This window comes from Gracilinanus agilis, chromosome 2 (assembly GCF_016433145.1).
Source record: "Gracilinanus agilis isolate LMUSP501 chromosome 2, AgileGrace, whole genome shotgun sequence".
NCBI classification, from domain to species: Eukaryota; Metazoa; Chordata; class Mammalia; order Didelphimorphia; family Didelphidae; genus Gracilinanus; species Gracilinanus agilis.
This window is the reverse complement of record NC_058131.1, coordinates 188,842,899-188,856,521: the sequence shown is the minus strand read 5'-3', so window position 1 is coordinate 188,856,521 and position 13,623 is coordinate 188,842,899. Positions and strand designations below refer to the sequence as shown.

Here is a 13,623-nt window from a genome sequence, read left to right as displayed (position 1 = left end):
ATAAAAACTAAAATTCTAACAAAACACTTTTAATAGCAATCCTGTGAGACAATGCAAACAAACATATTTTTGGTAAGTGAAGAAGTTTGTCTTCAGAGAGATGGAATGATTCACCTACCATCATGCGGAAGGTATGTGGTAGAGCTTGGATTTGCACACAGGCCTCCTAAATTGAAATTCACCACACTGTCCCATGAAATAAGCTACCTCTTGGTGATAATAGATAGTAAGGATAAACATCTTAGAATCTTAAGGGATATCAAAACTTCTGTTATGTTGGAAAATAAGAAAAAGTAAAGAAAACTAACTTTGGTTAGGGGCTATCAAATCATTAAAAAGAAAAAAAATGTATTAGTTCTATCACATTTGAAAGAATATACTTTTAATATTATAGTGAAAGGAGGTAAGAAAAAATAGAGATAATTCATGTAAGTTATATGTAAGAGAATTCTATGCAATTTTATTAGTAAAAGGGAAAGTTTCAAAAATGTGACATAATCTCTATTATATATATTAGTAAGGATTATATAAGTAATTTTTAGAATATTGATTTAAAACTAAACAAAATGTGCCCTTGTGAAAATTAGTTGAAATCTTTTAAAAGTCATGACCCACTGAGGTGGCATATGACCACAAATGAAGGCATCATCTGCTAAAAATAAAACATTTTTATGAGATTTTATGATGTATCCAATGAAAATATCTTAACAGGATGCTGGAAAAGTATTTCTAAAATGATGAAATAGTAATATGAATATTGACACCATACTGAGAAAAAGATAATTCCTCCATAAATTCTACCATACAAACATTAAGGTTTTCAATTAGTTCAATCTCACTACAGAAATTTTTGGACGGTTCAGACCTTTCCCAAGTGACTACATTGAATTTTTTTAAACCCTTAACTTCTGTGTATTGGCTTCTTGGTGGAAGAGTGGCAAGGGTGGGCAATGGGGGTCAAGTGACTTGCCCAGGGTCACATAGCTGGGAAGTGTCTGAGGCTGGATTTGAATCTAGGACCTCCCATCTCTAGGCCTGACTCTCAATCCACTGAGCTACCCAGCTGCCGCCACTAAATTGAATTCTGATGGAAATTTTCTCCAAGGAAACAATTGAAACAATAAAAGAAAAATAAGTTCAGAATTAAGAAAAACTAAGGTGTAATGATGACTATGATTATGCCATTATCATTTCAATCTGTAATATTTTTGTCTTTCTTCCTGCCATATTTAAACCAAGAAGTCATTGACTCTTCCTCTCCCATCTGGGTCTATCACCTTCTTTAAGAGCCAGCTAATGAAAAAAGCATCTCTTATAGGAATCCTTTTTCAAATCAACTATAATCTCCCTCTCATCACACCTAGCCTCTATATTTTGAAGCCTTACCAACTACATTTGTGCTCATTTACACTTTAAAATCACACTATAACTAAAGTTATTACAAAGTTGAATTCAGTCTTATCTAGATACATCTTTCACTCTTCCCAAACTAGAAAGTCCAAAAAGACTTGCTATAATACTATTTGCCATCTTACGAATGGTCTCAAAATTGATCCTAATAATGAAATTGTAGGGAGATTTTGTTTATTTATAAATACAAACACCACTACAAATATTGCTAAACTTCTAGACACTTAAACCTCTTAATTTCTTCCATTATATGTACTCTCTATATTAAAAGCTTAGTAGATACAGGTAAGAAACTTTTTTCCCTCCTACTTCCTTAACTTTCTTAGTTTCTCAACTATGTACACAGAAAATTTAGTTCAGGGAGACACATTATCTGTATATTGGCCAAAAGTTTTTTTTTTTAATTTTCAATTGGCCAATTAATAAATTGTCACAGTAATTAATGAACTCATCTTCTAGGGTAAAAGGAATTGTGTTCTTTCACATTTTGATAATGTTCTGATTTAACGTACTGAAATAATTTCACGTTAATGCTTGGATTTGTCTCTTCTAAATAGAGGATTCTATATTTTATAGGGTCTCACTGATTAATTTGCATAGGAGTGCTATTTCTGACATACTTGATTATTATTTTCATACCCATTGTTCATCATTACCCAAGATAGTCCAAAAGAGTGTGTATTTTCTTCTTATGAAAGAAGACCTTCAAAAAAAAAAAGAATGCCTACCCAATTTAACATAGGATGATATTTTACAAGGTAATTTCTAGTATCTCAAAAAGGAATAAAATTTTGCCTTTAAATGGAAAGTTATTGGCATTATTCTGGTCATGATGCTGACTTGTAGATGAATTTTAGCACTACCTTAAATGATAATTAGAAGCCTTTGTACCTCCTGTGGTACTCATCATTCGCCCTCTCTATTCTTAACCCCCACCATCATCCTTCACCCATTTTACTGGAACATATCTAATAGGGGGAAAAAAGTTAGTGTAGACTCCAAAATGACGCCAGGAGTGGCAGCCTGTGGATTTCTGATGATAAAAAGGCTGAGTGTTTGCCAGCAGCAGCTTGCTGTCAGTAAAAATGAATCTGAAGCAGATGCCAACTGTGTCAACAGCTTGAGTTCTATACATTTTTTATTAAGCAAAGACACAAATCACAACCAAAGTACATAGGTGTGAAGCACATCAAAGAATGTCATGATTATAGCCCAACACCCAGAAACTGATCAAAACCTGCCTTTCTCAAGTAAACCATTATGATCTCTAAGCCAGAAAAACAATCAAGCATAGGTGTTAAAGAAATGAAACAAAAACCCACTGAGGTCCCTTGTTCCATTTTTGCCATTCAGCCTTATGAATGTGCTGTATCGTTTAGACATAGGTTAAAGGGGGTTGGAGTAGGGAGGGAGTTTCAACTGGTAAGATGTCCAGTCTTCCTGAGTTCAAATATGGCCTCAGACACTTATTTTCTGTGTGACTCTGGGCAAGTCCATTAACCCTGTTTGCCTGAGATTCCTTATCTGTCAAATGAGCTAAAGATAAAATGAAAAAAAAAAAACAAGCTTCCAGTTTCTTAGCCAAGAAAAAGTCAAATGGCCTCATGAAAAGTTGAACAGAACTGAAAATGCCTGAACAGCAACAAAGAGTTTATAGAAAATGAAGATATTCCATTGTTTCTAATTCCTAGAACTTGCAAACTGAGAAGGGGAGATTAAAACACTTTGTAATATTTATAATGCATGATTATTTTAAAATACATTAGTTATAAAACAAAATGCCATCTTCAGTATAAAGGGAGATATTTTTAACATCCAAGGCAGGAGAGAAAGCTTCATAGAGGAAGAAATTAAAATTGGGTTTTAAAAGGTAGGTAATAATTAAATAGACTTTGTTGCTATAATGTGCCAGTCTTGGTGCCAGGAAAGTTTAGCATGTGTTCAAAAGGACAAATATCAGGACAACTGAGTAAAAGCATAGTGTGTAAAGGGGAATTATTATATGAATTCAGAAAGGATATGGTAGTGCCAAATTGTGGATGACTTTGAAAGCCAGACCTAGAAGAATCACTTCTCTTTGATGGTCAATAAAGTTTCTAAGCAGAAGTGTGTCATGGCCTTATTCATCCATCTGTAAATCATATTGTGGGGCTATTTTTTTTTACTATTGGGGCAGCTAGATGGTATAGTACTGGATAGAATTCCAGGCCTGAAATCAGGAAGAGCTCAGTTCAAATCTGGTCTCAGACACTGGTTAATCCTGTTTACTTCAGTTTCTTCATTGTAAAAATGATCTGGAGACTTTAGTGTCTTTGGGAAGAAAATCCCAAATGGGGTTATAAAGAAACATTGCTATAATGACTGAAAAACAACAAATGCTATTTGATGAGAAATAACAAGTACAAGTATTCTTTACTGCCAAAGAACTTGATAATTTATGAAAAATTTAATGGGAGGAAAACTGAAAGAATACATATGTATGAAGGCATATATTCTTGATAATATAACACCTTCATATAAACTTCATGATTAATGGGAGAAAGATGCATTGAATTTAGCTAAGACAGTATTATGTAAGTGAAATATTATTAGAATAAACTTTTATTTATATGAAAACTTTATAAGTTTCACAGAGTTAGAATCCATCTGCAACTCTTCTGGGAGAATATGTACTGCTGGAAAGTACATTCAGTTTGAAAAGGCCCATGCGGACAAATCTTAATTGCCAGTCTTTTGTGAAGTAAATATTTTGCAGAATGCTCTGAATGTCTTGAATACTCAAATATTTTGTTTTGTTTTCTTTTTACCAATAGCCTTTACACACAGCTATCTGAGTCCCTGGAGAGCTCCTAGAAAATAAAAGTTATTTCCATAACATTCACAAAAATGGCCTGAGGGTTTCAAAGTAGATGATATTTAAGTTTCCTCTCTAAGCCAGTACAGAAATATTTGTGAAACTAGTTGCATGTCTAAAATATGCTTTTGTGGTTGGTAATACATTTTTAAACCTTTACTTTCTGTCTTAGAATCTATACTGAACATAGGTTCCAAGATAGAAGAGCAAGATAGGCATTAGTTTTATGTGACTTGCTCAGGATCACATAGCCAGGAAAGTGTTTAAAGCCAAATTTGAACCTGGGACCACCTGTATATATTTGTATGTAATATACGTATGCATATGCATATATGCCAGGCTATATAAATGTATAGTTATATATTAATTCATATTAGCACAGTCCCTTTAATCCTAAATTCACTAGTTTTTATTCTATCGATTAGTTTAACCGATAACTGAATTTCAGTAAACTAAAACCCTAATTAATAATTTGTGAGAACACACAAAACTTTTATCTTGATTTTTTTTTGGTCTTTATAAAAGTGTTAAAAGTATTTCCTTGAGTAATATGTATACATAAAATAAATTATGCCTATTTATTTCCCGATGTTTACTTTTCCTTGGTAACTCATTTATGATCTTTTCTTTTGGTCTAGCTTTAAGGAAGTCAATACCACGCCATCCCTGCACTATACAATTGAATATTCTATATATCAATCTACCTTTGTATGCCTAGTATGATTGATTTATTAGGACTTGATATTTAATTAATGTTGACAATTTCCTGGTGTGAAAATTCCCTCTAGTGACACAGATCAGCAACTGCTCTGCAACTTATAGCCTTAAGCTTATAGCCTCTAGGCATTTAGAAACTAAGTGACTTGCCCAAGTTCTGTTAACAGGTTAGTGGTAGAGCTAGGATGTAAATTAATTTCAACAAGCATTGTTGCTATATAAGACAAAAATGACTAGACTTTCTACTCTCCTGACTCCCAATCAGAAAAGTGTTCTTTTCAACAGCCACAGATTCTTGAGCAGGCTATTGTGTCAGTGTCACATCTTCTGTGCAAATACAAATTCAGTGATGGACACAAGCCACAAATCAGAATGTTACACAATATGAATGATGTTTCGTGTCATCTAGAATGCCACTCAGCTTGTTCACTGTTTATTCCCGAGTCATTTAAACAACTGTTGCACTTTTGTTATATATCTCTGCAAAAGAAACTCCATTAATGGAACGGATGCTACCTAAGGGCATCATGAATAGTTACAGCTTGAGAGACAGGCTAATACATTGTGGGTGTTGAACTCTTCAAATGTTCTAGTTTTAATCTTATGTAGCAATTATGACTGCTATGACAGAATCCTAACAAAATACACAGCATCCTTGTATGGGAAACAATTTTAATTACTTACAGGATTAATTTGTTGAAGTGGCAATATTTTGAGTACTTTTCCATATAATTACAATTTGTAATAGGATCAAGCCTGTAGCATTTAAAAATAGGCCAAACATTCACACATTTTCTAAATTTCATGTTAATTCATTTATAAGTTGGTATTTGACTTAGGATTGTTTGCTTTATGAATGTCTTAATATCAAAATATGAGTGAACAATTTAAAAAAACAATTATAGGTATACTTGTTTTTAAATAAAGAATAGTCATGCTTTTTTATTTTTCTATACTTCTGTCCAAATTTCAATTTTAAGAATTTTGGAAATCTACAAACCTATTTGTTGAAAACATTTTTAGACTCTCAAAAACTCTATCAGTTAAGAAAGATGGCCAAATCATTAATTTATATTGCTAGGTATGTTTTATGTTTATATAAAATATACTTATAAAAATATGAAATATATATATGACAATTGCACATATGTTCTTTGTTTTTTTTTAATCCTGAAACTACTTTTAAAGTATCCACCACCTTCATGTAGTTGCTCTAGTTGGAAAATTCCAGTACAAATTCTGTATTTTTGACCTGCATCTACTTTGATTCTTTGAAGTTGGAGTTCTTCTTCAGGTCATTTGCAAATTTAAAGATATTAATCAACTAAATAGTCTAAGCATAGCAGAACTAAATTAATTACTAGAACTGAGCCTTTTCATTTTGCTACAGGCATCAAGAAAAACATATCATTCTGAGATCTTTCCTGTATATTTTACAGGAATGCATAGCACTAGAATGACTGAATTCCCTTTCCTCTGCCATATCTGTTTTTTCCATCCTGATTCACTGATCAATGCATAAAACTAAAGGCAAAGGAATTTTTGAACCAAAAAAATGGGAAGGGACTTATTGGATTTTATATTCATAGAATGATAATTAGGAATTTTGTACTTTTATAGCCCCCTTTAAAAACAAATATGGAAGTTTAATACCAAAGATACAGTTAATTAGTGAAATAATTAAGAATAAAATCAAAGTTTTGGGCTTTTAGTTCATCTGCTTTACATTGTAGCATGCTGTAGATCACAGATGTTATCTGACAAAAACTTTAAAATAAAGCTTAATGAACATTAAGGGCACCTGAAGTAGTGGCTAAGACACTGAGTCTTTCTTTAGCCACTGTTTCATAATCCCAAAAAGCAATACTGAAGTTGCAATTTTTCCATATATAATAACCAAGGGTAAACAGTCTAATCTCTGAGTAAGTAGTATAACTCAAAGACTTCTTTAAAGAAGGGGCAATTTTCATAGGCTTGCAGCTGCTAAAATCTTATATAAACCCCCAAATTCCAATGAAAATAATTTCCTGTTTAACTCGGTTATGTTTCTTCATATAGTCATGTAGATATATATGAATGTAAATGTAGAAATATAAATATCAATTCATATTATAGTGAAGATATTGTTGTCAGTTTAAGAATGAGAGGCAGTTGATATATTTTGATATATTCAGGTTGCTTCATTTCTACTGTTGACATAAAAACTATACATTATTTTCAAGGGGATTGGAGAGGTCTCTTTAAGCTAGAATTTTTGATTTTGTGAAATTACCAATGTAGTATCATTGATTTATTCATCATTTCTTTGACGTCTGTTGTCCTGTTGTTGCCCTTGAGAATAAATTGGTGAAAATGGTATAAAGACTATTTTAAGAAGTTAATATTATAATGGGTGGAGACACATGCATATAAATAACAGGGATATAACAAAAAATGAAAGAAGAAAATAAAAGGAATTTAGGTTCAGATCCAGGAGTTATATGATACAAAGAACATTTGCATTAGGGAAAAAGAGAAAAATAAAACCTGAATTAAGCCTTGAATGAAAGGAAGAATGTTAGATGAAAAAGAGAAGTCTATTCCAACCAAGGGCAGCTAGGTGACACAATGGATAGAGTACCAGGGCTAGAGTCAGGAAGACTCATCTTCTTGAGCTCAAATCCAGGCTTAGAGATTTATTAGCTATGTGACCCTGAGTAAGTTACTTAACCCTTATTGCCTAATTTACTCCTCTGTAAAATGAGCTGGAAAAGGAAATGAAAAACTACTCCATTATCTTTGCAAAGAAAATCCCAAATGTAATCATGGGGAGTCAGAAATGACTGAAATGATTCAACAACAACAAAAAATAATCCAGGAAAGGTGAACTTATGTGAGTAAAATCATGAGATCATAGGATTATAGATGTTAGAAGTAGAAGGTAACTCAGGAGTCATATAGACGTGTTTATAGGTCAACAATCTGAAGTGTAACTCAGAAGTCATCTAGCCTTGTTTGTAGGTAAAAAAAATCTAAAGCCTAAGTGATTTTCCAAGGACATGCAGACAGTAAGAATCAGAGGAGGTATGCTAACCAAATCAGAATTCTTTCTCTCATAGGAAAGTATAAAAAAGAAGAGGAGAGAAACAAATAATATACTGAGACATGAAAATAGAATGTGAGAGATACAGTATGAAAAAGTAGTGCCTTTAAAGTCATAAAGACTATATTTAAATTAGATCTCTGAGACTAATTGTGTGACTTGAAACAAGTCACTTAAAATCAATGGGTTTCATTTTTCTTATCGTTCAAATGATAAGGTTAGATTTTATGTCCACTTAGATCTCTTCCAAATATAAATCTATTGTCTATGATAATCAATTGAAACCTGTTTCACTGTATTGTTAAAGGGGAATGAAATTGAGTATTGTGCTTATATAATTCAGAGACAACTTGCAACAAATACTTGACACTTCGGAGAGACCAGATATAGGCATGGAAACTTGGTTCTCAAAAAGAAGTTGGACGGTATCTAGAAAAAATGCCTTTCATTTTACGGATGCCAAATCTGCAGTCCAAAATAGGTATAATTTGTCCCATGGATATAGTTAATGGTAAGAGGGATAAAAAAACAGATCTTCAGATTCCCAGGCCATTATTCTCCCATCAACTAAATACACCGCCTTGGACAAACTAATTATTCTCTACATCTCATATTCCTGATCTTCAAAATTAGGAAGTTCCATGACATAGTGGAAATAATAAAACTCTAGACCGAAATATTTTCTCTTACATTTACTATTTATGTTATCTTAGGTATGTAAATTAACTTCCTTTGGACTTCATTTCCTCATATGGAAAATCTAGGGAATTCAGAGAGATGAAGGAGATAAAGTCCTCTTCTGCTATAAATCTGTGATGATATGACTTTTAAGATATATGATATGATGTAATTATATGATTTTTAAGATACCTTCCAGCTTTAAGATTCTATGGTTCTAAATTTGTATTTCTGTAATATGTTTGTGAGATATGCGTGTTAAATGCTTAAAAGCATATCATTTTATTTGATTAAATATATCAATTAAAAGGATAACTGAAAACAAATATAATTTTGATTTAATAGAAATATACCTCCTGTTTCTAAGAAACAGTTTTGGAGTTTAACTGATCAAAGTTATCTCTATTATCTCTTTGATATCATTGCCCTTTGATTGACATCTCCAAAGAGCAAAGGAGAAATACATGGTGGGCAGAAATAAAAATAATCTATAAATGAATGATTGAAGGAAGAGAAGAAACACAAATGATGTTATCAAAGAACAGTATAATCATGGGGGAAGGATATACCAATCATAAACTGGGATCAAAGGATCATTGATGGATATGTACTTCATTACATCCAGGAGTGTCAAGAGATTTAAAGGAAAGCCCAAAGGGATTTAGATGATTCTCCAGGAAAGGATATATGAGAGGATATGGAGGGAAAAAGTGTGACAGAATGGATAAGCTTTAATGGATTAGAATCTTCATAATTAGAGAAAGCATCCACAACAATGAAATCTATTAAAGTATCAAATAGGAGTTAAAAAAAATCACCAGTAGGCTACTGTAAAATGAGATTTTTTTCTTCTTAAAGAAGAAATGAAATATGTTAAAAGTTACTGCCTAGTTCCAAAATGATCACTATTTAGCACCTCTAATTTATTTTGAATGTAAAGTTTTATATATTAAAGGAAGAATAATTAATTAGAGAGGTCTCATTTGGGGTAAAGAAGAAATTGATGTCACTATCAGAAATGAGAAAGAGGCATAAGAAAACATGTACAATGATAGACTGATAGATAGATAGGTAAAAAGATAGATTGATATAGCTATATACATACACATACACATTTTAAACTCACTTTTCATTAGATGAATTTCATATTTCATACTAATACGCATATATACAGTATTTCAGAAGTATAACTTTCTATATTTCTGTTTTCAATTTCAAACAGCTTCTAAAACTGAAAAGTTTCTTAAATACAAAGATAGTTAGCAGTGTCAGTATCTTACTTAATTGGAAATTTTAACTCATTATTTTAAGAGAAAATAATGTTAGATATGTAGAAAGGAAAATATACTTAGCTTTGGTAAGAAGTTATATGTATACTCCTAAATGTTAAACTAGTGTAAACTATTTGTAAAAGACAAAAAATTCTGCCAAATTGAACTCTTTTCATTATATGTCAATATGTCTAATAACAACACACAAAAACCTAGCCTTGTTATAAATAGAACACATTGTTGTTTACAGATAGGCATTTAGGTACACATAAATGATCACCTTTAACAACACCAACTCCACAAATCTTAACACCAGGAATACTTGAAATTTCATTATCACAGTTTCAATCATTCGTATTAATGTTTTTAAGTTTTTTAATTACATTTTACAGATTATACATAGATGCAATTTTAATAAAAATTTTCTGACACTTTGTGATCTATGCTCTCTCCCTCTCTCTTTCTCCTCTCTGAGAAATCAGGTAAGGTGATGCAGTTTATACATGTGTTATCATGTAATGCAAAAATACATATCAATTCTGCAATAAAAGAAGAAATATCACTTATACAAGGGAAAATTCATGAGTGAAACAGTAATGAATGGTATGCTTGAATCTTCTTTCAGACTCTATCAGTTCTTCTATGCTGGTAGATACATTTTCATTATGAGTTCCTTGGAGTTGTCTTGGATCCTTTAACCATACCTGAGTGTTGATTTTGATAAACTGAGGATAATCTATTCCAGAATATGTGATTAAAAATATTCTACTTGGATAGGATCCTCAAGGAAACTATATTAAAGTAAATTCTCTCATAGGGTCATGTGATAATGATTCTCCAATGCAATCATTAAATGAAGTACACTGAACTATGTACCTAAATGCAAAAATTGAGACTATTTTTTCATTTAAAAATGAGAAATTTATTCAATGAAAAAATTTTCTTGCTAACCAAAATTTATTCCAGCTCATAAGATCCTACATCATTAACTAAATCTATATCTGCAACAATATTAAAATTAATTCCTTTAAAAAAAAACAATAGCAAAACAAGTATCTAAAAGTTTGTTTCTTTCTCTTATCTGCCCAGGCCAGAGTGCTACATTTCTTCCTTGTGCAATTTAGACTATCACTAAACCTTGAAAGTGTGTAAAAAATTCAGATCCTTTTGCTTTGCTGATGCTACGGATGTTAAGCATTTAGGGCAAGGATATTAAGAATGAAATCTACTAGAGTAAAGGAATTTTTGGCAATTTCTTCTCTCCTCTTTTCAGATTTTTGTTTTTGAAAAAATGGTCTTTGCATACATTGAAGTTTGAAGAGTAAACTGAATATTGTATACATGTTTTCCAGGGGAAATGTAAACTCATCTATTTTGTCAAGTAATATTTTTGATAAACCAAATAATCTTAAACAAATACAATTATCATAAAACACATATATTTTATTTTTTTATATTTTATACTTTTTTCAATTATATAATTTTCTTATCAGAAAGTTTATTGTTGTCTTTTATACTCAAAGAAGACCAAAATGGCATTACTTTGTTAGAATCACATACAGCATCTCCAACTGAGGCTGATCAGAATAATATAACTTTGGAAGGTTCTACCAGAGGAAGGCACAAATAGCCTATATGAATCCCTTGGATGTAGATGTCATTAAATCCATGTGTCTCCCATTTCTTTTGGCTCATGAAACAGAGGAATCACTTTATTTTATGCAGGTTCATCATCCTGAACAGTTCTTTGTCAGGGTCCCTTATATCTCACAATTGATAGCAAAGTTCATCAGATATCTTTAGAGAGTCTAGGTTTCATTACTTCTGGTCTCTCTGTTAGTGCTTACCCTTTGTGTGTTCTTTAAAAGTTTGTTAGAATTAACTACAAATCACGACTTGATTTGTTATTTTGTAACTTGTGTAGTCTTAAGAAAGTGAGGAGATTACACATATAATTGTGTCATGCACATATTTTCCTCCTTTAACCAACACATCCCTGAGAGACTTCTTCCTGGTCACCTTTCTCTCACCCTATTAGAATAAAAGATCATTGAAGACAGGGATTACCTTTGTATTAGTACCTCATCATTTAGAAGTGTTTAATAAACATCTTTTTTATTTAAAAATAAAATTTAGGCAAACACATTTGGAATTGAAACACTGTGACTAGTTCACTGGAATTATACTCTCTGCAGTAGAGTTTGAAGTCATGGCATCTCAACTCTAGAAAGGAGCTCAGTGTCCAGTATCTTATTTTGCTACATGATCTTCAGAATCTTTCTAAGATAATTCAAATTAAAGTAATTAAATGTCATGCCATATCAGTGGTATACCGTCCATATTTCATAGGTAGACAACAAAGTGGTCAGCATAATGGCTCTATTGATCATCAGCTTAGTAGGCAGCCCAATACCTCCTCTCTTAAATATTTTTTTCCAAAACTTCTGACACACTTAACTATCTCTTGCAACACATACATCAAGCTCATCATCTATGTCTATGACACTGGAAAATATACTTTCAAATTAATTGAACTTATTCAGAGCATTCAGAATTGTTATATTTGTTATAATTGATGGTTCTACTTATGGATAGTCCAGTGCTGGCTGGTAGAGAATCTGTTTTAGTGGCATTTTCAGTTCAAAATTAGCACAAGATATATTAGAAGGATCAAGTAGTTGACTTGAAATCTGGAAGAATTGAGTTCAAATACTAGCTCTGTAGCTTTGGACACGTTGTATATCAGATGTAGTTTCTGTCTTTGTAAATGGCAATAATAAGAGCACCTATTTAAAAGGATGTTTATGAAGATCAAATAATATTTGAATATCAAAACACATATGTAAAAACTAAATTAACACTCTCTGGTCATTAATTTCCATAGAGTTGATTAATATTACTTGAATAAAAAAAAGCAGACAGATGAGGGATCTCTAAGCCTATTCTAACCAGCTAACCAGCAATGTGACTCTCCACCTTATGACTCTCAGTCAGTGTCCTGAAATGCCTTATCAAAGGGAATAGAAAGAGCCCACTTCCTTGTCTCAAAACTTTTTAACTTCTCCCTTCCCTTTGTGGTCAAACTCAATTATCTCCAGATCAAGTACATAGGCCACTTGTGAATCACTCCAGAGTTCTCTCATATGACGTAGTGTACGCAGCGCAGGGACGCAGGTGGTATGACCCCAGTACGTGATTTCTGGGTGAGGGGGTTCCCTTTATACATATATAAAGGTCTTTACAAACATTAAGACTTTAAATATATGTTATTAATAATAGCTGATATTTTAATGCTTATAAAGGAGACATAAGGATCAGCATATCATCTTACATGATTTTATTTTATAATTAAAAGCTCTGGAATCCAGAAATTTTATTTGAGTTGCTTAATGTCACAGAGCAAAGTAATATCAAATTACATACTAGAAGAATTCAGGTTTCCTGAGCTCATTTTTAGTTCTTTTTTCTCCCACTATTTTATCTACCTTTCCTTATTTTTAGAGACAAAATGGTCCAGTGGCAATAATCTGGAGGCTGATGTTCAAGGCCTAGCAAATTCCATCACTATCTGTGTCACCTTAGGATAGTTATTACAGTATGAATCAAAGCAA

General features: G+C 32.0%; 1 protein-coding gene across 1 annotated transcript in view; it reads right to left on the bottom strand.

Annotated features, from left to right (window-relative positions):
* CSMD1 (CUB and Sushi multiple domains 1) overlaps positions 1-13,623 on the bottom strand; it is a 2,120,031-nt gene that overhangs the window by 1,660,151 nt on the left and 446,257 nt on the right. The gene's annotated exons all lie outside the window — the stretch shown is intronic.